Source organism: Kogia breviceps, chromosome 1, assembly GCF_026419965.1.
Source record: "Kogia breviceps isolate mKogBre1 chromosome 1, mKogBre1 haplotype 1, whole genome shotgun sequence".
NCBI lineage: Eukaryota > Metazoa > Chordata > Mammalia > Artiodactyla > Physeteridae > Kogia > Kogia breviceps.
The window spans coordinates 169,080,383-169,105,720 of NC_081310.1; the positions used below are offsets into that span (position 1 = coordinate 169,080,383).

The following is a 25,338-nucleotide window of genomic DNA, read 5'->3' on the forward strand; positions in this document are numbered from 1 at the left end:
TGCCTCCATTCTGTTTCCTTGATCTTGGATCATCTTTACTATCATTACTCTGAATTCTTTTTCAGGTAGATTGCCTATTTCCTCTTCATTTATTTGATCTTGTGGGTTTTACCTTGCCTGCAACATATTTTTCTGTCATCTCATTTTGTCTAATTTACTGCATTTATGGCCTCCTTTCCACGGGCTGCAGGGTCATAGTTCCTTTTGCTTCCGTTTTCTGCCCCTGGTGGGTGAGGTTGGTCCAGGGTCTTGTGTGGACTTCCTGGTGGGAGGGACTGGTGCCTGCGCTCTGGTGGGTGGAGCTGAGTCTTTTCCCTCTGATTGGGCAGGGCTGCATCAGGTGGTGTGTTTTGGGGTGTCTGTGAGCTTAGTACGGCTTTAGGCAGCATGTCTGCTGATGGGTGGGGCTGTGTTCCTCTCTTGCTGGTTGTTCGGCATGAGGTGTCCAGCACTGGAGCCTGTAGGCAGTTGGGTGGAGCCAAGTCCTGGTGTCGAGATGGATACCTCTGGGAGAGAACACACCGATTAATATTTCCTGGGCCCAGGAATTCTCTGGCGGTCCAGCATCCTGGATTTGGCGCTCCCACCCTGGAGGTCCAGGCCCAACGCCTGGCCAGGGAACCAAGAGCGCACAAGCCACACTGCATGGCCAGGGAAAAAAGAAAGAAAAAAAAGAAAACCAAAACCCAAGACAAATAGCAAAAATAAAAACAAACAAACTACAACAACAACACAACATGCACAAAAAGAATAAAAAAAGAAGAAAGCAGATACACCATATCCAAGACAAATGATAACAACAAAACCAAACTAACAGAAACAAATAAAGAAGCAGACAGGAAAAAAACAAACAAACACAAGAGAACAATCAATGAAAAGAATTCAAAAATGAGAACAGTTGGGCTTCCCTGGTGGCACAGTGGTTGAGAATCCGCCTGCCGATGCAGGGGATACGGGTTCGTGCCCCGATCTGGGAAGATCCCACATGCTGCGGAGTGGCTAGGCCTGTGAGCCACGGCTGCTGAGCCTGTGCGTCCGGAGCTTGTGCTCCGCAATGGGAGAGGCCACAACAATGAGAGGCCCACATACCGCTAAAAAAAAAGAGAACGATCAATAAGAACTAAACTAACAAAAACAATAAATGAAAAACAAAAACAGAAAGCAAATGAACAAAGCAAACAAAATAAACACATGGAAACAATCAAAAAAAGAAAAAGGAAAATAAAATAAAAAACAACAAAAACAAGAAAAAACAGAAAAAAAGTAAAGTAAAAATAGAAAAACAAAAAATATATAAATTAAAAATAATAAATAATAAAAACAACAATACCATCGACTGAACAAAACAAAACAGACATAAAAAGAATAAGACTAATAAGAATATGTCCCTGGGGCCTCCTCTGTCAGTGTCCTTGCTCACACAGTGAGCCACAGCCAATCCCCACCTCCCTGGGAGACCCTCCAATACTTCTAGGCAGGTCTCTGGACCTGCTGTGGGCCCTATGGGGCCAGCTCAGACTCCGACCTGGCCCAGCTCCCATCTGTTCTTGCCCCCAAAGTGCACTGCTGCTAAGGCTAGACCCGTCTCAGTTGTAGGAATGCTCTGTTGTCTGTTCAGGTATTCGGTGATCATGATCACAGGGATTTAATCCATGGCTTGTGCAGCTGCACAGAAAGAAGTTCCTCTTCCTTAGTCGCATTGCCCCTGGGGCTTACTTTTGGTTTTCACCCCACCTCTGTGTGTGCGCCACTCTCAGGCCAGTTCCCCACCCGGGTGGGAGGAAGCAGTGGCTGATAGGGGCACACTTACTCCCTCAGGCCAGAGAGGGGTATGGCAGCCACAACTGGGGTATGCACGCATTGCCTGCAGGGCCCAGCAGGCAGTTGTAACAGACTGGGGCGTGCTCACTTTGGTGGGAGTCCCTCCCAGTGCCCTCAGAGGCGGGGGCTGGCGTGAGGGGGCAGTGGTGGCTCCACCCCTTGCACACCGCTCAAAAATGGTTCGTTTCCTAGGCAGACCACATTTCCTCTAGGGCCATTCCCAGCCACAGAGCCCCTCACTCCCATTCCCTTTGTTGTATCCACACAGCCAACAGCGGTCCTGTCCAGGGATCCGCTGTTTTAACGTGCTTTAGCACTCAGCCCCCACCAGCATTGGCAGATTCCTGTCTCCAGAGGTTATTTTATTTCTTTACCTCATGAGGTCATGGTAAAGATTAAATGTGATCATCAGTGTAAAGCACTTTACACAGTACATAGTAAGTCTTGAATATATATTAGCTACTATTAAGGGATGTTTTAGTTTCTTAGGGCTGCTGTAACAAATTGTATCACAAATTAGGTGGCAGTTTCTTCTCTCACAGTCTGTAGGGTAGCACTCTAAAATCAAGGTGTTAATTGGGCCATGCTCCCTCTGAGACTTGGTAGTATCTTTACTTGCCTCTTCCTAATTTCTGGTAGTGGCTGTCAGTCCTTGGCTTGCATCTGCATCACTCTGATCTCTGCCTCTTTTGCCACATGGTGTTCTCTCTGAATATGTCTGTCTTCACACGGTGTTTTCTTTCTCTTATAGGGACCCCAGTCATATTGGATTAGGGCCCACCCTAATGACCTCATTTAAGTTGATTATATCTACAAAGACCCTATTTCCTAATAAGGTCACATTCACAGATACCAGGAGTATACAGTTTGGAGAACATAATTCAACCCATAACTGTCTACCCTCTGGCCCCTCAAAATTCATGTCCTTTCCAAGTGCAAAATACATTCACCCCATCCCAATATCCCCCAAAGTCTTAACCCACTCCAGCATCCAATCCAAGTCCAGAATCTCACCTAAATATAATCAACTCAAAAAGTCTCAAATCTCATCTTCTAAATCATCTAAATCAGGTATGGGTGAGACTCTGCTATGATTCGTCCTGGGACAAAATTCCTCTCCATCTGTGGACCTGTGAAATCTAGAACACAAGTTATCTGCTTCCAGGATATAATGGTAGGACAGGCTTAGGAAAGACATTTCTATTATAAAAGTGAGAACATGGAAGGAATAAAAGGATCACTAGTCTAAAGCAAATTCACAACCCAACAGGGCTAACTCCATTAGACTTCAAGGCCCAGGCATAATCCTCTGTGGCCCAGTGCTCTGTCCTCTGGCCTACGTGGGCAGGCCCACCCTTTTAACCCAAGAGGGTCCCATTGGCCCAGGCATCTGCATCTGTGGCTTTGCCCTGTTGTTAGTCTTCATTTCATTCCATCTCTGTTCCTTTCAGTCCAGGCTGGCAGCACTTCTGCTGAGATAAAATTCTCAAAAACCTTGGCAGTCTCCCATGCAATTTACTGGTTTCTGAACCATCTGACAAGAGGGTCCTCCGTAGATCTTTCCTGGATAACCATGTCTCTGTTCCTAGCTTCTGAGGTGTTTGATTGTGTCCTAGAGTAAGGCAAATAATGATCCAGCCATACACTTGGCCCTGTTTCCAGAGCATGCTGTTTGGATAGGCAGAGAATTTTCCAAATCATCAAGTGCTGGTTCCTTTTTGCTTAACAGTTCAATCCTCAATTTACCTCTTCTCATATTCATAAAAACCAAAGAGAAACTAAGCCACATTTCAACACTTTGCTTAGAAATCTCCTCAGTTAAATATCCAAGTCAATCAGTTATAAGTTCACCCAATGGCTGAACATAATTCAGACAAATTTTCTGCCACTTTATAGCAAGAACAACCTTTTCTCCAGTATCCAATAACATGTTCCTCATCTCCTTCTAAGGCCTCACTTAAAAGCACCTTTAATGTTCATATTTCCATCTCTTTAAGGCAATTTAGTTTTTTTCTGTCAAACCTCTACTTATTATCCAGTTCCAAAGCCACTTCATTTTTAAGTATTTGTTAGAGCAGCACCCTACTCTCATCAGTACCAAAATCTGTATTGGTTTCCTGGGGATACCAGAAGCTGGAAGAAGCGAGGAAGGATATTTCCCTGCAGGCTTCAGAGAGAGCATGACTCAGCCAACACCTTGATTTTGGACTAATGCCCTCTAACTCAGTGAGAGAATAAATTTCTGTTGTTTATTACATTCAGCTTGTGGTTCTTTGTTATGGCAGTCCTAAGAAGTTAAAACCAAGGGTTTTATTTGGAGGTACTATAGTCATTAGTGAAAGACAGTGAGTACATGGTATCTCCCTATATCCACAGGGTTTCTTGCTATTTCTCTTTCTCTCTTTTAAACCATATTTGTGTCTAGTTGCACTATAAAGTATACTTTTGTTATGTTAACAGCTTATGATTTGGCTCTGCTTTATCTCAGGAGAGCAGCCTTAAGTGGTTGGTAGGGATTCTTTGGTACCAAGAAGACTACACACTTTTGAAAGGGGAGGGGCTTTAGTTTTATAGACCTTCCTTCTGCCAGAATGCCTAGTACTGGTTCTTGGTTTCCTCCTCATGAATACTGTTGTAACACCTGCCTCCATCAGGGTGAAACAAGAAGAGCTGCAATGGCACTTCAATTATGCCTTGAAAAGGCAGTTGATACATAAATGATGAATTACATAATAAGTCCTTTACCACTACTTCTAATGGACATCTGTGTTTTTCAGTTTTGAATTGTTTTTCAAGAACACATTCTTTTCCTATCCTAATGAAGACCTATACTTTCTTGAATTCCCCTTAGCCAATCACAGTGTTTGCAGGCCTCTTAGAAGATACCCCATAAATATTGTTTTGCCTTGAAGAAGGCTTATGCATCTCACTGCTAGTGAAAGACTAGCTCTAGTGATAAATAAAAGATGTTAGTTGCCAAAGCTGTCATTTCAATTGGTTTTGCTTGCACTGAGCTCATTAATAAATTGCCACAGTCATAATATGAAAGCAATGAACCTTCTGGAGGCCCAGATGGGTCACAGAACATTAACAGGGACCTTCAGGGCAATTGCCATTGTTATACACAGTTCAGTTAAAGGGTTTTAGGCTTTTTTCTTTCTTTGAAACATATATATTTTGAAAAATCCAAATACTGTTTTATCACTTGTGTACTTTCTAAGTAGGTATATTTGAATTCAACACAACAAGATGTATCTGATGCCTACTACTGTCAGGCAGTGTATTAGACCCCAGAGGCAAAGATGAATAAGGCATCCCTTAGGGCTTCACTATCAAATTGGGAGAAATATGTAAACAAATTATTGTAATACAGTATTTAAATGCTGTAAGTATGAACCAGATATAGATAATAGCATAGAAGAGGAAATGATTATCTAGGGAAGAGAACTCAGAAGGCTGAGGAAGAGGAGATTCATTGATTTTTGAGTTAAATTTTGAAAGATGAGTTGTAAGTTGACAAGTAGAGTGTATAATGGGAAAAGGGATTTCATTGCAGATAAGTTGAGGGACTATAGATCATGTAGAATAACTTAGGGGAAGAAGGTAAAGAGGAGAAGATGGGTAGATGAGGCTGGAGAAGTAGTCAGGGGCCAAATCTTAAAGGATTTAGGTTTGAAGGGCTCTGTATGCAATGCCAAGGACTTTGGTGGATTTCATTCTATAGGCTGCATGGGTCCACTGAAGGATTTTAAGCAGAGATGAAACATAATTGAATTTCTGTTTTAGAAGGATTACTCTGGTTGCCATACACACAATGGAATGGAAGTAGAGAGAGACCAATTAGAAGGCTATTGACTAGTTTTGTGCAAGCAAGTAACGCCTTGTGTACTACAAAGAGCATGACCCAGATTGTTTCAAGTCCCAGTTCAACCATCTACTGACTTTCTAAACTAACCCTGAAATTTACTCATCAGTGAATGGGAATAATAGTTATCTCTCACTGGATATTATGAAAAATCATATGAAATAACCTATATATGTAGAATTGCTCCAAAGAGCTGAGTATAAATGTTAACTGTGGACTTCCTGGTGGCACAGTCGTTAAGAATCCACCTGCCAATGCAGGGGACACGGGTTCAATCCCTGGTCTGGGAAGATCCCACACACCACAGAGCAACTAAACCTGTGCACCACAACTACCAAGCCTGCGTTTTAGAACCCGAGAGCCATAACTGCTGAAGCCCGCTTGCTACAACTGCTGAAGCCCGTGCACCTAGAGCCTGTGCTCTGCAGCAAGAGAAGCCACCGCAAAGAGAAGCCCTCACACTGCAACGAAGAGTAGCCCCTGCTCGCAGCAACTAGAGAAAGCCCACGTGCAGCAACAAAGACCCAAAACAGCCAAGGATAGAATAAATAAATTAATTAATTTAAAAAATATATTGTTTTGTTTTACAAAGTATATCTCACGTGTTCTTATTATTTAAAGTGCTTTTCCAAGTAGAGCTGAGACAGTCACTTTCCAGATACCTGTGGAAAATAATGATAAAGGTAGATTCAGATTTTAGTTAGATATATTTAAACCTGCATGCATATTTTGATCCCAGGCTTGATCAGGCTTAATATTCACTTATATCCAAGTAACTTGGTTACGGTACTCTCTGAGCCTCAGAGACGTGTGTGTGTGTTCTGTGTATGTGTGTGTGTGTAATGGAGGTAATATCACCTACCTTTCCGCTTTGTTGTGATGAAATGGCAATTATATGTAAAAGTTAAAAAGAAATTCATGTTCATTCATTCCTTCAGTCTCTGCTCTAATCTACCCACCTTTTCACTATTGCTCAATGTTGAGCTCTGAGACAGCAGCTTCTTTGAGATGTTTTCAGGTTTCTTTTTTTTTTAAACTTATGAAAAATTTCAAACATATGATAAACTTGAAAGGATTTTGCCATGGAAAACCATATGTCCACATCCTAAATTTTACCATTGCTTGTAAAGATCACATGTCAGTTTATCTATCCCTCTACCACCCAGCTATGTTAAATTTTCTTTCTTTTTTTTAGCGGTACGCGGGCCTCTCACTGTTGTGGCTTCTCCCGTTGCGGAGCACAGGCTCCGGATGCGCAGGCTCAGCGGCCATGGCTCACGGACCCAGCCGCTCCGCGGCATGTGGGATCTTCCCAGACCGGGGCACGACCCGTGTCCCCTGCATCGGCAGGCTGACTCTCAACCACTGCGCCACCAGGGAAGCCCAGGACTTTTCTGAAAGACGTTTTTTAAACTAGGTTGGAGGCCAGGAGTGCAAATGCATTTCAAATATTTGTAATTACATTACATTTCTCCTATTTACATTGTTGTATACCTGCAAAGAATGTTATTTACAAGTTTATTCATTACTTGGATATCTCTGTACTATCTGTGCTCCTACACTATCATTTCTAACCTTATCTCATCCCATTTGCATTTTCCTGAGAATGCCTTCAGTTAATCTTTCTTATTGTCTCATTTAGAGTAGGTTCTTTTTAGTAGTCCTTGTCTCTTTCTCCTTTTAAAGTATCTTTTTAAATTAATTTTTTAAAATACTGTACATTTTGTGCCTAGTGGCAAACATCACAGCTAGAACCTTTGTGTGCAGAGTGGGGTGCCAGCACAGGTCTTAAAATCTCAGGTATCTCAGTACTTTTCATCAACTCCCATTTCTTGTTTCTGAGCTTGGGTTTTTCTCTGTGGGATGCTTGGTCTGTTTAGTATGCTATAGGAGTAAATACAGTCTTTTACCTATGTTTGGTTAGAGGTGCTCAGCATTGATTTTCTAGTATATAGCTCAGTTTTGATTATAGGTTGCAGAAATCCTTCAGTTTCTGAGTCTTTGATGGCATTCTTCCCTACTTCCCAGTGCTGCTAAGTAGCTATATACTTTCTCATATTTTTAAAATCTTCTTTTGTCATCTCAATGCATGTCTTTTAAATGAGTTTTAATCAGAAAGAATTTGCCATTGTGTTGTGTGGATTTCCTTAATAAGCTGTGAGGACTGTATTCAGAAAAGTCTTTGAAAAGAGAATTATATTCGTGATTATGTCTATCAATTCCTTACATCCTCTCATTACCTTTATGTAAATGATCTTGACAGATTTGAGAGTGACTTATAAATACTAAAGGACACAGCTTGTTTTTGTTTCATTTTTAGAGATTTTTTTTCTTCTCTTTCAGAAATCAACTATGAGTTTTAATTATAAACCATCCAAATATGTTTTTTAAATTCAGAAAGTAGTCATTTTCTGGTCATGTAAATTTTAAATTTTATGTCTTTTTTTTTCTTAATGACTAGCTTTCATTCATTTCATTCAAAAATACTTATTGAGTGCCTCCTGTATACCAGGCAGTATTCCAAGTGCTAGGATATAGTGCTGAATAAATAACACAGACAAGGCCCCAGTGGATGAGACAAATAAACAGACAAGGAAAATACTAAATGGTGCTAACTGCTATGGAGAATTAAGAGTGGTGTGACAGAGTCTGGGTGACTACTTTATTTATTTATTTATTTATTTATTTTTATTTATTTTTTTTTTTTGCGGTACGCGGGCCTCTGACTGCTGTGTCCTCTCCCGTTGCGGAGCACAGGCTCCGGACGCGCAGGCTCAGCAGCCATGGCTCATGGGCCCAGCCACTCTGCGGCATTTGAGATCTTCCCGGACTGGGGCACAAACCCGTGTCCACTGCATCGGCAGGTGGATTCTCAACCACTGCACCACCAGGGAAGCCTGGGTGACTACTTTAGATTGAGTGGTCAGGGAAGGGTTCTCTGAGGAGGTGACATTTAAACTGAGACCTGAATGATAAGATGCCAGCCCTGTGAATAAGGGTGGTGCATTCCAGGCAGTGTACAGGCCCTAAGGTAGTAAGGAGAGGCCTGCAGCAGGAGCAGAGGTCACCCGGCTGGAGCAAAGTGAAAGATGAGAGCTGTAGGAGTGGAGGCAGTAGAGATGGGGTCAGATCATGTAGGATTATGTGGGTCAGGATAAGGTGCTTGAATTTCCTTTTAAGTGCTGCTGTGGAGAGCATTTGAAAGATTTTAAGCAGGGGAATGACATGATCTAATTCATACTAACAAGTAATCAAAATAGGGCCTTATAATGGAGAAAATCAGCCAGTGCTGAGAGTCCCTAACCAAACATACGCAAAGATTGCATTTACTCCTAGGGCATACTAAGTATAAATAGCTCAGTTTTCCTGGAAAAACCCTAAGCCTCAGAGACAAAAAATGGACCAAATTACTTTGCTGTGAATCCCACTGCCCCCATTTACTAACTGTGTAACTTTGGGTTATAAGACATTCTCTACACTGATTTCCTTATCAATAAAATGAAGGTAATAATAGTACTTACATAAGGATTGTGAGTATATAACAACTTAACACTAGTGAAGTGCTTAGAACAATGCTTGGCACATAGTACTTAATGTTTACTTTTATTATTTATTTCCTCTAGATATGGGTTGTCTAACACAATAGCCACATGGTTAGTGTAACTGAATTACTGAATTATAAATTTTATTTAATTTTAATTAAATTTTAAAACATCCTCTATACAGTTATTGGAAAATTTTAAAGTATGTTTTGAGAAACGAGTGTATGAATTTTCTTTTCAACTGTAAGTTTTATGAAATTTAAGTACAGATCAAGTATTTTTGATGAAAATTTAGCATCTGAATTGAGATAAGCTATAATCGTAAATACACACCAGATTCTGAAGACAATATTAAAAAGAATGTAAAGTATTTCCATTGATTTTTATAATGATTACCAGCTGAAGTGATAATATTTCAATATATTGGGTTAAATAGAATGCATTATTAAAATTATTTTCATCTGTTCCTTTTTTTAACTTTTTAAAATGTGACTACTAGAAAACTTAAAATGACATGAGTGGCTTCAATTATATTTCTGTTGGATGGCAGTGCTCTAGACCCTGGGTCAGGGGGAAGAGCAGTGGAATATAGACTGGGGGAAATGTTTTTTCTAATTACACAAATACCCCTGGAGATTCCAAAACACCTTCACCCAGTGGAGCCTTCCTTCCTGTCAAATTAATCCTACCTCCTATCTTTTGCTGAAAATCAATGCCTTTAATGAGCCTGCCCTCACTGATAGGAGTGTTTTGTATTCTTCAGATATGTTGGGGGAAAAGTCATGAGTCACTGCTGTATGTTAAAGAGTATCGCACAGGTTCAACACCTATCAGTGATTTCGATGAAATAAATTTCTGGAGTTCTCTTAACTAATACTAGCGTATAAAATTGTTCTCTGAAATAACATGTACCACTAAATCCTGGTCTAGTGAACGCCAGAGACTTAAAATGGAGAAGAATAAAAGTAGATTTTTTTAAAACATCTTTATTGGAGTATAATTGCCTTACAATGGTGTGTTAGTTTCTGCTTCACAACAAAGTGAATGAGTTATACATATACATATGTTCCCATATCTCTTCCCTCTTGCGTCTCCCTCCCTCCACCCTCCCTATCCCACCCCTCTAGGTGGTCACAAACCACCTAGCTGATCTCCCTGTGCCATGCAGCTGCTGCTTCCCACTAGCTATACACCCTATGTTTGGTAGTGTATATATGTCCATGCCAATCTCTCACTTCGTCACATCTTACCCTTCCCCCGCCCCATATCCTCAAGTCCATGCTCTAGTAGGTCTGTGTTATTCCCATCCTACCCCTAGGCTCTTCATGACATTTTTTTTTCTTAGATTCCATATATATGTGTTAGCCTACAGTATTTGTTTTTCTCCTTTTGACTTACTTTACTCTGTATGACAGACTCCAGGTCCATCTACCTCACTACAAATAACTCAATTTCGTTTCTTTTTATGGCTGAGTAATATTCTATTGTATATATGTGCCACAACTTCTTTATCCATTCATCAGTTGATGGACACTTAGGTTGCTTCCATGTCCTGGCTGTTGTAAATAGAGCTGCAATGAACATTTTGGTACATGACTCTTTGAATTATGGTTTTCTCAGGGTATATACCCAGTAGTGGGATTGCTTGATCATATGGTCGTTCTATTTGTAGTTTTTTAAGGAACCTCCATACTGTTCTCCATAGTAACTGTATCAATTTACATTCCCACCAACAGTGCAAGAGTGTTCCCTTTTCTCCACACCCTCTCCAGCACTTACTGTTTCTAGATTTTTTGATGATGGCCATTCTGACTGGTGTGAGATGATATCTCATTGTAGTTTTGATTTGCATTTCTCTAATGATTAATGATGTTTAAAGTAGATTTTAATTAAGGGATGAGTGCTGGGTCAGAAGCTGAGGAAGTTGAGAAAGGCATCTTGTGTCCAAAAAGCTAAATTTCTGGGATTAAAAAAAAAAAAAAACTCAGAAAGCTAAACAACCATAAATTTCTGTCTCTGAAGTGAAACTGGACATGTTTTTTTCTTCTCGTGCCTGTTGGTTCTTGCTGATTCTGTGGTTATGTACAAACATTTTCTGACTTGCTTTAAAAGGTGTTATTCTCTGGAATTAGCATGAGGAAGGTTTCTAGTAAATGCTGAGTGACTGCTAGCAAGTGGTACCACTCTTCTGCCTTAGCTGTTTAGAATGCATATTATATATTCTTTCTGTATCACCCCCAAATAATTTATTTTAATCCAATATGCCTTAGCTTAATACCTATCTCAAAGATTATTCCATGCCCTCTCAGTCAAGTCAGTTTTCTAGAGAAGAGAGCCCTTTCCTGAGGTTGCTGTTTCAGATTCACATAAGACACATTTCCCTGGAAACCTCTTTATATTGTCTAGCCTTGCTATTACCATGAAGGAAGAAGTTGTCTCTGTTTCCCAACCAGAAATGGGTGTCAGGGCAATTGCCTGAGTAGCTCACAGGAAGACAGCTGATCTCATCTGATAAATTTCCGTTACTGTAATAGCAATAGGATTTTCTGTGAAACCATAAAATCATAAACTTGTAGAGGTGGTTGATGAAGAAACAGAGGCATGCAGCTAGTTTTTAGTAAACATGGGACCTGCCTGAGTTCTTATCTTTTGGTTTTAAAGTGAAGAATTTGAAGCCCTGAGGAAGTGACTACTCAGTGACAGAATGAACCAGGCCAAGTTTAGGTGTAAGTTGCATCTCAGTTTCTTGGTACAGAGAAACTGTATTTGCCCCAAGTTTGTAATTCTATCGTATTCCTACAAGATCCTGGATAATGTCAAGGATTCATAACTCACTTTTTTAGGATAAGAACCTGAGACTTTGGTGGGGGTGGGGGGGCGACTTACAGAATGGTTTATAGATACTCCTCTGTTAATGAGCCCAAATCACTTTATGTACCTGTCTCTATGGCTTAAGCAGTGAGGATTTACTCTTTTCTCAGGGCTCTACATCTCAGGAGTTAGTTTCCTGTGTAGGACTCTACTATTCACTCTAACAGAATAAAGTTGATCTTGAGATCTCTGGTACTGTGTAGCATAGACATCTCTCAAAGGTCTGCTTGGGCAGTGTGAATAGATAAAAAAATAATAAGCAGGTTAATAGTCTCTTATAGGTCCCCAAAGCCATATGAGTCTGACCTCAGGTTTTAATTTTGTTGCTATGAAAAGCCTTTATTAAGTGGCTCCGGTCTGCAGATGGTGACATGTGTTCAAATCTTCACTCTAGAAAACCTTGGAGAATTAAGTCACTCCTAGAAGCTTAGTGTTCTGGATTGCTACAGGTTTGTTCCATTACACATTAAAACTTTATTTTTAAAAATCATTTTAATTAGAAATTATCCTAAAGTGGATTATACCCTTCTTCCTTCTGTTTAGTTTGTTGGGTCCAATTTAACCATTTCTTAGTGACTGAGATCCTTATGGGGTATGTGTGTATATGTATAAAGGATACAAATTTTCATGGGCTTCTAGTAGCATATTCCTAACTCTGTTTTAACTACAAGCCCATGTTTAGTGCATAATTTTGCAAGATGTAAGGTTTTTAGCAATGCATATTGTAAAATCTCCTGGATTTAAGTCTGTGGGTCACAGTAAAAAAGGTTTGAAAGCCACTACACTAGGAAACTCTTTTCTTGTGCTAATAATAATTTCTTACATTGCATAGTACTTGACTGTTTGCCAGACTTCCCTCTATAATATGGCCTATGAAAAGTAAACTAGGGAAGGGATTGATTTCTTGTTTTTAAACTATAGTAGACAAGCATAATGGAACCAAAGAGAGGATGGACTTTGAAATTAGTCTTTAACTTTAGCCTTTCCATACAGTACTCATATGCCCTTGGATGCTTTAATTAATCTTGTTTAACTTCAGAACCTCAGCCTTTTTTTTTCCCCCAACCTAAATGGGAAATGCCAGAATTTTTGGGTGCTTTAAATCAAGTAATGAAGACAAAAGTGCCTTAGTAGGGGCACCACGGATGAATCTCATAAACAAAATGTTGAGTGGAACAAAGTAGACATAAAAGACATGAGATGTAATTTCATTTCTATAAAGTTCAAAACAGGCAAAATTAACCTAACAATAGTAGTCCACACAGTGCTTACTGTTGGGTGGAGTAATGATTGGGAAGTACACCAAAAGGTATACTTCTTTTGGTGCTAGTAATGATCTCTTTCTTGGTTTGGAAACACATTGTACAAGTTCATTGAGTTTCATACTTATGATTTATTTACTTTTTTAAAATAATGAGTTTCAGGTGAACAGCATAATAATTCAACAGCTATGTATACTACAAAGTGATTACCACTACAAGTCTAGTTACCATTTGTCACCATACAGTTGGCCTCCACCCATTTTGCACACACACCCCACCCCCCCCACAACTCTCTTCCCTTCTGGTAGCCACTGATCTGATCTCTGTATCTGTGAGTTTGTTTTTGTTTTATTTTGTTTGTTCATTTGTTTTGTTTTTTTAGATTCCACATATGAGTAAAATCACATGGTAACTGTCTTTATCCATCTCACTTATTCAAACCTATCATAATACTTTCCAGATCCATTTATGTTGTCACAATGGCCAGTTTTCTTTTTTTTAATGGCTGAATATTATTCCATTGTGTATATATACCACATCTTCTTTATCCATTCATCAACTTATGTTGTTTCCGTATCTTGGCTACTGTATGATGCATGTGCTTCTCAGTATGTATATTATACTTTAACAAAAAGTTGTTTTTAAAGTATTTAGCACAGAACCTATCACATGGTTGGTTCTCTTCTCCTGTGATGGTTCCATTTTTTTTCCTAACCATTCAGTTTCTTTGTTCAGTTATGGTTCTGTCTCCTAATTCCAATTTTATACCTGAGCATGTTTAATAAATATCTACTGATGGCAGTTCTGATTGGCGTAGTTGAAGGAGTTTAGGTCATTCAGACAAGGTGAAATTGAATGTCTGACCACTGTGGTCTAGAAATAAGTCAGGAATATGAAGTTTGATTTGATGCTATTTTCTGATCTTCAGGTGATTTGATATTTTGCTTTTAAGTGAAAATTAAATGGAGATTTTTCGGATTTGTGTAATATGATTTTATCTGTTAGATCAGCTTTATTATTGAATTTTTTTCATGGTGGGATATTGAACTTATTCTGTTATTTCTGGCACTTTTTTTTTTTTTTTTTTTTTTTTGCGGTATGCGGGCCTCTCACTGTTGTGGCGTCTCCCGTTGTGGGGCACAGGCTCCGGACGCGCAGGCCTAGCGGCCATGGCTCACGGGCTTAGTTGCTCCGCGGCATGTGGGATCTTCCCGGACCAGGGCACGAACCCGTGTCTCCTGCATCGGCAGGCGGATTCTCAACCACTGCGCCACCAGGGAAGCCCCTGGCACTTTTAATATAAGCCCACCATAGTGTAGCAGACTTTGAAATGGTCATTACCACACCCTGTATCACTATATATTTTGCTTAGGTTCTTATCACTGACAGAGAACCATACTTACTGTTTTTACCTTATTGTTTTTGTAATACAAGTATAGAAATAGAACTTGGATATTTATGTAAGATCCTGTTATAAAAAACTTAGAATTGTTGAAAATTCAATTTTAAAAATTGATAAAGTTATTTTCAATACGTGGCAATACGTGGGATATAAAGTAAGCCTACCTACCCTCAGGGAGGGCAGACTCCTCTAGGAGAGGTTTGTGAGGTAGGCAGAAAAATTTGTCTACATTTGTTTTTGTTCTTTTGGATGTTGGCCTTTGAGAGAAGGTTTCTGATAGAGATACTAGCAAGCCTCCAAGTTACAGAGTCATAGTGATGATTGTATGGATGCCAATGGAGCCAAGAGACAGAGAACTGACTATGATTTCATCAGTGATCAGTAATACTACGAAGAGTTAGGAAAGTGGGGAAGTAATTTCTGTCTGTTGACATTTATTTATATTAATTCATTAACATAGAGAATGTCATTTAACCTTCACAAAGCCTTTGGAGTAGATACTACTATTTTTGCTTTAAAGATACAGAAATTGGGACTTCCCTGCCGGCCCAGTGGTTAAGAATCCTCCTTCCAGTGCAGGAGATGCAGGTTCAATCCCTGGTTGGGGAACTAAGATCCCACATACCACGGGGCAGCTAAGCCTGCGCACTCTAGAGCCCACGCGCCACAACTAGAGAACCTGCGTGCCACAACTACTGACCCACGTGCTCCGGAGCTTGTGCACTACAACTAGAGAGAAGCCTGTGTGCCGCAAAGAAAGATCCCACACGTGGCAATGAAGATCCCACATGCTGCAACTAAGACCTGACACAGCCAAATAAATAAATAAATAAATAAATAATTTTTTTAAAAGATACAGAAATTGAGGGCCAGAGACATTTAGTAACTTGTTCAGGTTTACATAGCTAGTGACAGAGTTGATATTCAAATCCAGAGCCCATCTGTACTACATGCTATATATAGATAGTAACATTATCCAAATAAAAGGATGTGTTTATCAGAAGATAGTCTAGCTTGGAAACATGCTAAATGGGAAGTCATAAATAAAATTGATAGCAGGTTCCATCTAGGACCACCCAGGGAAGGGAATGCTGTGACTCAAGGACTTAGTTTCCTGAAAGTTCCTGTGAAGCAATTTGTGTTCCTGTTGTGAGATGGTTGAATGGAGCTGGCAAACCCTGATGCAGGTCCACCTGTTGCTTTTTTTTTTAAATAATTGTGTTAAAATATATATAACATAAAATTTATCATTTTAACCATTTTAAGGCATTAAGTACATTTACAGTGATGTATATAGCCTTCACTGCTGTCCAAATCCAGAATTTTTTTATCATTTCAAACAAAAACTCTGTACACATTAAGTCATTCCTCCCCTCTGCCCAGCCCCTGGTAACCTCTGTTCTACTTACTTTCTCTATGAATTTCCCTATTCTGGTTGTCAAGTATAAGTGAAATCAGACAGTAGTTATCCTTTTGTATTTGGCTTATTTCACTTAGCATAATATTTTCAAGATTGATCCATGTTGTAGCATGTATCAGAATTTTATCCTTTTTATGGCTGAATAGTATTCCATTTTATGTATATGCCACATTTTGTTTATTCATTTATTGGTGGACACTTGGATTTTTTTCTACCCTTTCACTATTGTGAATAATGCTGCTATGAACATTAGTATACAGGTATCTGTTTTAGTCCCTGTTTTCAATTCTTTTGTGTATATACCTAGGAGTGGAGTTACTGGGTCATATGGTAATTCTATTTTTTTTTTTTTTAATTTTCTACTAATTACTGTCATTTTCTCACAAATAACAAACAATGAACAATTGTGCGATTAATGGCTAGTTAGTAGCCGGGAGTTTAGGTCTACTTGAAGCTTCACTGAAAGCACTGGGAAATATGAAATAGCACCGCGGGCCAAAAAGAAATTGGATTGGACCAATTGTCCCTAAGATAGACCCTAATAATGTTGAGAGTAAAAGGATTCCAGAATGTGAAGCACCATTGAAACACAGGCAAATTCTGGAATGCTTGAAACGGCAGAAATCTTTGAAGGCAGACAAATCCAGCCTACCAGGGAATATGGGCCTGGAGGATCAAGCCTCACGACTCCATAAGCAATGACGTGCAGACACTCTGCAGTAGAAGTGTTGATGGGTGGTAAAAAGTGTGGTGCCCGGGCATTACAGCAAGAGAGTGGTCACCTTCAGAACCTTGAAAAGTACAGTAGTATGGCACAACAGCTGGCATACAGGGGCTGGCATCGAGTGAACAGGCAAGAAGAGTTACCGACTGGAGGAGGGAGAGGACAGGAGAGATAGTAGAGCTGAAGGATTGTCAGCAATAGGAGACGGAGGGCAACCTGCAATTTCACTCATGCCTGACGTTGATGGCACAAGTTCTGGTTCCTTGCTGTATTCCAGTCTATCTACCCTCTTGAAAAAAACGATCCAGTGATGTCTGGGTAGTAGCTTGTTCGCAAGGTAATTCAATTTTTAACTTTTTAAAGTTTTCCACAGCAGCTGCACCATTTTTTAGTCCCACTAGCAATTCACAAGGGCTCTAATTTCTCCACATCCTTGCCGACACTTACGATTTTTCTTTTTTTTTTCTTCATAATAACCATCCCAATCTTCCCAATGGGTGTGAAGTGGTATCTCATTGTGACTTTCACTTTCACTTCCCTAATGATTAATGATGTTGAGTATCTTTTCATGTGCTTATTGGCCATCTGTGTAGATAAATGGAGAAATCTCTCTTCAGGTCCTTTGCCCATTTTTCAGCTGGGTTGTTTGAGGTTTTTTTGTTATTGAATTGTAGGAGTTCTTTATAAATTCTAGATATTAGTCCCTTATCAGATAAACAATTTGCCAATATTTTCTCCCATTCTGTAGGTTTTCTTTTCATCCATGTGATAGTGCCCTTTGATGCACAAATTGTTTTTCATTTTGATGAAGTCCAATTTATCTTTTTTCTTTTGTTGCCTGTAATTTAGATGTCACATTCCAGAATCATTACCAAATCCAGTATCATGAAGATTCTCCTCTATGTTTTCTTCTAAGAGGTTTATAATTTTAGCTCTTAAGTTTTGGTCTTTGATGCATTTTGAGTTAATTTTTGTATATGATGTAAGATAAATGTTCATCTTCATCCTTTGGCATGAGGGTATCCAGTTTTCCTAGCATCATTTGTTGAAAAGAGTATGCTTTTCCCATTGAATGGTGTTGGCACCTTTGTCAAAAATCATTTGACCATATATATTAAGGTTTATTTCAGAGCTCTCTATTCCATTGGTCTGTATGCCTGTCCTTATGCCAGTACCACACTGTCTCAATTACTGTAGCTTTGTAGGAGGTTTTGAAATCAGGAAGTGTGAGTCTTCCAACATTGTTCTTCATTTTCAAGATTGTTTAAGCTGTTTGAGATAGCATGTGAATTTTAGGGTGGCTTTTTCTATTTCTACAGGAAAGGGATTTTGATAGGGATTGTCTTGAGTCTGTAGATCACCTTGGGTAATATTGTCATCTTAACATTAGTCTTCTAATTCATGAACGTAAATGTCTTTCTACTTCTTTCTTTAATTCTTTCAGTGCTGTATGTAGTTTTCAGCGTGAAATACTTTAGTTTTGTGGCTGTTATCTTTCTCACAGTGAGTTAATAGAATAACGTTCTGGTTTATCCATTATTATTTCATGATCTGTTAATGCCCTGAAGAATCTGTTCTATTTTTAATAGAATCGGGGTTCTGAACTCGAAAAGCTGAGGGAAGGATCCTGGAAACTGGAAACCTAACTAAATTACTGCCCTTGGGAAGCCCTTCTAGGTGTTCAGCCTGCTGGTTTCTTCCGATTAAAACCTAATTTCACTGCAGGTCTCCTTCAATCTACAGTAGTTCACATTTCTAATTTTTTTTTTATCTTTTGCTTCTAGATTTCTCCATCTTGCTAAGGAGGAAATTCCTATTGGGTATAGCTGATGGTACCATGCAAAAATCAGATCCTCGAAAAGGTCAGAACCTGTTGTTATATGTAATAGAAATGGAGAGTTACCTTCTGTCAGGCTGTGTATGAGTGTATGTGTCACAAAAAGCTGTTTGAGTAAATAAAAAATATCACCCTTTCTTGCCAACTTACCCTGCAATTTTCACAAATCCTGCACGTCATTTATACAACTCTTTTATAGTTTGCAAAGTACTCTTCATGTAATTATCTCAAATAGTCTTTACTGTAAGCTTTTGAAATAGGGACTGTTGCTATTCCTCTTTTATGGAAACAATGAAGGGTTAAGAGACTTATTCCGAATGTTGTTACTATAAACTGCAAGATTTAGTCCTAAATCTTTTGTTTCTAAATCTTACCCTTCTCACTACAAGTTCATAATCATTATTTAGATTATTTAGTTCATATGATTAGTCAGAATTTAGTAGATATGTAAGTATGGATGTTCTATGAACATTGGAAATAATATACATAAAAGTTAATATATGAAAAAGTTAAAACCCCTTTATGGGTATAAAATATAATTAATAAATCAGATCTTGATATTAAATGTTTAAATATAATCTTTGGGATGATACCAGACTCCTTATTGTGTACATACCATTGTCTTATTATGGCAAATGAGGCTCTTCATTTGCTGGTACTTACCTTTGTATTCTCATCTTCCTCAGTTCCTGTCATTTGTCTCTGTAGCTTACCCTACCACTTTCCTTCTACAGCAGCTGCTGGCTGTTGTCCAAACACATGGTCCATTTCCATGTCTTAGTACCTTTATACTATATTCCCTTTGCCTCAAATGCCTATTCATCTTTCTTCTGACAGTCCTAGCTCAACTTCATGTCCTCTTTGAAGCATTCCTCCTCTCCCCAAGCAAAGTCAATCATTCCTTTCTCTTTTCTCAGAGCACTTTGCATAGCAAATCTCTCTTATAGCAAAAATCACATTGTATTATGATAGTGTATTTGAGTTGCTATCCTACTAATCTGTGAGTTATTTGTGAGCATAGACTGGGACTTATTTGTCTTCATGTTCTTAACACTCAGTGTTACTCCTAGGCTTAGCTACGTTTTGTTTAATGAATGAAATAATAGCTTTCCTTAAAGGATCTGTATACTAATCTAAGTGGGAGACTGACCACGTAAAAAATACTCAGAAGTTTATAACTATTTGTAAATGAATATAGTACATACTTGAAGTAGAATAGTGGAATGATCACAACCAGGTGGAGTTATTTAGGGAAGGATTCCTCTAGATCAGGGATCAGTAAACTATGGCCCATAGGCCAAATCCTGCTGGCTTCCTGTTTTTGTAAATAAAGGTTTACTGGAATATAGCCATGTTCATTTGTTAATGTGTATGGCTACTTTCATGCTACAATGGCAGAGATGAGTAGTTGTAGCAGAAACCATATGTCCCATAAAACTGAAAATATTTACTATCTGGCTCTTTACAGAAAGTTTTCTACTCCCTGCTCTAGAAGATAGGTTTTGAATAGAGGTATGAAAAGAAGAGGAATGTGAATTGATGAAGCATGAGTGTGCATCATAATGCAACAAAAACAGCCATAGTAGTAGGAATGCCAAGTGGGAAAGTTTGACTGTAATCCAGTTTGTCAGAGAGAACTGTGTTGAAGAGATGAAATGTCAAGAATGCTTTGGATTGAGAAAGAGGAAACGTAGAAATCTAATGAAAAGAAGTTGTCAAGTAAACACTCTGGGTCTATAGTAAGAAAGTTTCCTAAGTAGTAGTAGGGCATGATGATGATGATGATGAAGGAGAAGGAAGCAGCAGTACAAATTAATATTGTTTGAGCATCCATTGTATGCCAGGTACTGTTCTATGTGCTTTATATGTATCCTAGTTAAACTTCTGCAACTGTATAAGCTAATTGCTGCTGTTGTCTTTGTTTTGCAGATGAGGAAACTGAGGCACAGGGGATTAAAGTTACTTAGCCAAGATTATACAACTAGTAAATGAGAGAACCAAATCTGAACCCAGGCAGTCTGTCTGCAGAGTCTTCATAGTAGAGGAGGGAAATCTGGGGATATTTGGTAAAATAACAACCATAAGCTTGGAGTAAGGTAACTAGTCTTAGTAATTAGGAAGTGTGCTCTTCCATCATGATAAAGAGAAAATGAACAGACTATAGAAGAATAATACTGGAAGGCAGAGGGTCCAATTAGAAGAGTGTACTATGGATTCGGCAGAATGGCAGGGAAAAAGAGGCAAATTCATTACATAGTGAGACACGTTATACCATTAGTCATTGAGTTTAACCTTGGTGAGGCCAGAAGGCAGTTAACTTTCCTTGCACACATGAAAGCTGTCTTAAAATGCCTGAAAAGCTGGCTTACTCAGTTGAGATAGAGATTAGCAATAGTTTTCAAGGAGCTAGAGGGCATTCAACCTCCCCACAACAAGTATATTACAGTCAATTCAGTGCCCACTCTACACCTGAGTATATTAACAGCCGATGGAGGTGTCAAATCGTAACTCACCATTGCCTCTCATTCTGTGTTGTTCCTGTAGGGGAACTTGTTCCTGTCCAACCCCCATCACTACTGTGATAAAGATTTACCCCCTTGGACCACTTTTCAAAAATGTATGCATGTATGTATTAAAGTAATATATATGCAGTGTAAAAAAATTACCAACAGAAGTATACCAAATGAAAAGAGAAAGTTTCCCTCCCATCACCATCTTGTTCTCTAGAGAGAACCTCTATTAAAATTTGGATGTATGTGAAACTACTGTTATGGATGGAAGTGTTCTGGGATTCCCTCATGGTTGCTGAGATAGAAAAAATATTGAGAATCACTTCCCTAAAGCCAAGGTCCACTGCTAAGAATGGAAGGAACCTCCGGGGGAGATGTGGGATCTTCATCACTAGAAGAGTAAGCAAAGACTTGGTAGGGATGTTAGAAAGGAGATTCAAGCATTGGCTAGGGTTAGTGGAGTTAGAGGCAGGAGAGGAGGAGGCATTGAGCTAAATGACTTTTAATATTCCTTTCAAACCTATAGTTCTGTGTTCATACCAACAGACTGATTACACCCACAGACTGAGTGGAGGACAAAGTGAAAAGAGAAAATCCAAAATATGAAATCCAAATTTATAGAACAAGTTACTTTGCAGCAAACATTGAACTTATTTTTATAAAGATTTCTTTTAACTAATCATTTTGGTGTGATCAAAATGTACTTCATTTTTTATTAAAAATTATGTTTATACTTAACCTTTCACTACTATATTTACTGGGTAAAATGAAGGTGGCACACATTGTTCATTATTCCAAAGAAGGAAGATATTTCAAAGTGTCTGCCAGGTTAAGCTGTGGTGCATAGGGAGGAAATAATTGAGCTGGGTCCCTAGTGCTACTTCCCCTTCAGACTCACAGTATAAAGGAAATTAAAGGGAACCTCAATGTCCCCTTTAATGAATAGCAAAGTTCAACCCCTTCCTTGTCCAAATGAGGAAAATAAAACCCAAAGACGATAATCTTACCAGCTCAGAGTCTCACAATAGCCTAGCTGGACTCTCAAAAATTAGCAATAAAGTATATAAAGTGCCTGCCACAGTGTCAAGTATGTGGTAGATGAAGATGCAGAAGGGAAATAAGATCATGGTGATGGTACTGATATTGTTGTTATTTCTTCTGCCCCCCCATCACTCTTCCATAAGCCTTCAGAGAGAAAGTTGGTAATGTAGATATGTACACTGTCCATGCTGCAAACCTAAAGTTGCACAGTGTTGTAATGATGAAAGCAGGAGCTCCATACCCCCATAAAATTATAGGCTCTCAGATTTGGGCAGGACCTTTAAAGGTTACTTAGTCCAGCCTCCCTCCTCCTTCCCATGATTTAGTATTTCCACCAAGAGATTATCTTACTTCTACTTCTACGCCCTCAATGATGGCACATTCATACCTTCCCTTCCCAGAGAGTTCATCCCACTGTTGGATACCTCCAACTGCCAGCAAGTTCCTCCTAGTAATGAGCTGAAGCCTGTCTATCTATAGCTTCCACACACTGATCCGAGTTCTCTCCCGTGGGGTAATTGAACAAGCAAAGCAAATCTCTTCTCTACATGAGAACGCCCCAGATATTTGCAAACAACTTTCCTGTTTCTCCTGAGTCTTCTCTTCTCCTAGTTAAACCTCCTCAGTTTCTTAAATCCTCGGTATCCTTGTTGCTTTCCTTTAAATGAGATTGTATTGCCTGTATCTTATTCAGAGTCTAGGACCTCAATTGGAACATAAAGCTCTACCTTCAAAGTGTTCTAATTAGCAGAGTAGGTGATCCTGTACTGTCATCTGCTTCATTCCCAATATTGACTGGAATGATGATGGTGGTGATGATGGTGGTGCATTCTTTATTTGATGATATCAGATTCATATATGTCTGCCAGGAGGTATGATGTGACACCGTTGGTACCACTAAACTTCTTCACTGTTCAAGAAACATGAGCCAGAGCATTCTAAAAAACGTTAGCTTCTTCTGTGTCCTGGATCACACCCCCTGGAAAGGTTAACATTATACATAGTTGAAGTCTAGTAGGATTGCCTGTAAGACAAAGGGAGTTATGGCTTTTCGGCGTTTTCATTAGCCATTCATTGCTAGCAGTTTTGCTTGTTAAAGGAAATATTGATGTTCTCTGGGTTCTTCTCTCTGTGTGTAAGTGCAGAGATATGTAATTGCTATAGAGGGAGTGGGGGTAGGGATGATCACTGAGAAGAAATCTGTTCCATCTTCTTTGTTCACATCTGCTACATGCACAAGACAGGATTTATTGCTCTCTTTGAGAAAGGGATTGCCTAGCTTGCTTCCTCTCCCCCTTCGTCTGGCAGATCATCCCAGAAGAATATCACCATCTCAACACCCCTATCTCCGAATGGAGTAAAAGTAAATGAAGAAGAGCTGGAGGCAGAGAATCAGCTGAGAGGCACTAGGAATACTTTCTAACAAGAGGGCATGGCTAATCAGTGGCACAACCCAGACCAGTCCCTTTTCTGTCTCCTGCCTCCCTGTAGCTTGTCCTCCGTGACCACAGTGGGACAGGTGTTCTGCTTCCAGCTTTTCTGTTTTGATCTCTGCTTATCAGCATAGGATTATGGTTTATTAAAACCACAGTTGCTCTCTACCACTGATGCAGTTCTGTCTTGTCTTAGTGGATTTTCAGAAGTACATTTGATTTTTCTATTTTCCAGTTTTCATTTCTGAGGGAAACATTCCTCCTTCCCTGTTCCCTTCTTCCCTTCCTGCCTATCCCCACTGTCTCATTAGTATGTGCATGTAAGCCTGCATTACTTCTTTTATATTTTCCAAGCTCTATGAATATTTGAAACATGGTACCTATGGACATCCTCCACTTAATCTAGTTTTACCTCATTAAAGCCCAGATATGCTTCATATTATTCAGCGTCCAGATCAAGCTCTTAAGCATCAGTGCTTCAGTTTTACTGTAGTAAAATAGGTAGACTGTCCAAGCTGGGATGTTTTATGTTAGAAGCATTTGTTAAGATTTATTTTTTGTTAGTTTTTTTGCTTTTGTTTTGTTTTGTTTTTGAGGAGAAGGCAGTGTAGTTAAAAACATAGTTCAGGTTCAGATCCTGGCCTTTCTACTGACTGTAACCTTTCAGAAAGTTATTCAACCTCTCTGAATATTATTTCCTCATTAGTAAAAAGGGGCAATGATACCATACTAAGTGGTATCATACTAGTGAGGATTCAACAAGATGATGTTATTGAAATACTTAGCACAATATCTGGTACATAGTAAACACTTAAAAATAATAGCTATATAATGTTAATAATTAATATTATTACTGTTGTTAATATACAATGATAATTTACAACTAAGTTTTTTCTTAATATAATATATGAAGAATTTTTTTGACTTTTCCTTGCTTCGGGGGATGCTCTATTGTGATTGTTTTATCACATTTTGAATGGATGCTCCCATGGCCTTGTAGATTTTTCTACTGCATGTTATCTTTCCCTCAGGTGTTTCCAGAAATACCAGAGTCTTTATGTTCTCTAGATTTGCACTACCCAATACAGTAGCCACTGGCCACATGTGTCTATTTAAGTTTAAGGAGCACTAAGTACAATTAAAAATGCAACTCTTTAGTCATACTAGCCATATTTCAAGAGCTGAATAGCCCTATCTGGCTAGTGGCTACCCATTGGATGACACAGATATAGAACATTTCCATCATCACATAAAGTTCTATTAGACAGCATTACTTTAGATATTACTAGAATATGCTCTTGTGCTCTTTTCTTAGAAATCAAAGAGGGTATATTTTCTAGAATTCCAGAGATTACTCTCTTAAATGTTTCAGTGCTCCAGACAACCATTTTAAGGATTCAGGTTACTCTTCTTACTCCAGCCCCTTAATGTCATTTACTGTCTTTTGGAATAAATACAGGCACTTTGACTTCTCCTGAGAAGAATGCATTACCAAAGTTTTTAAAGGTCCCAGTCTGCAGTAAGAGGAGGCCAAAGGGAGAAAGGACAGAGAAGAAGTAATTCTAGCGAATTACTGGAGAATCCATATGTGAATATGAGAATCCATAGGG

At 39.0% G+C, this 25,338-nt stretch overlaps 1 protein-coding gene across 37 annotated transcripts in view; it reads left to right on the plus strand.

Annotated features, from left to right (window-relative positions):
* Positions 1-25,338, plus strand: part of SCMH1 (Scm polycomb group protein homolog 1) — a 199,497-nt gene that overhangs the window by 21,899 nt on the left and 152,260 nt on the right. For 29 of the 37 annotated variants that reach the window (XM_067010154.1, XM_067010169.1, XM_059042545.2 and 26 more), the window contains one exon: positions 18,692-18,769. The exons of the other annotated variants lie outside the window; for them this stretch is intronic. The gene's annotated coding sequence lies outside the window, so the exon portion shown is untranslated. The remainder of the gene's footprint in view (positions 1-18,691; positions 18,770-25,338) is intronic. 37 annotated transcript variants of the gene reach the window in all.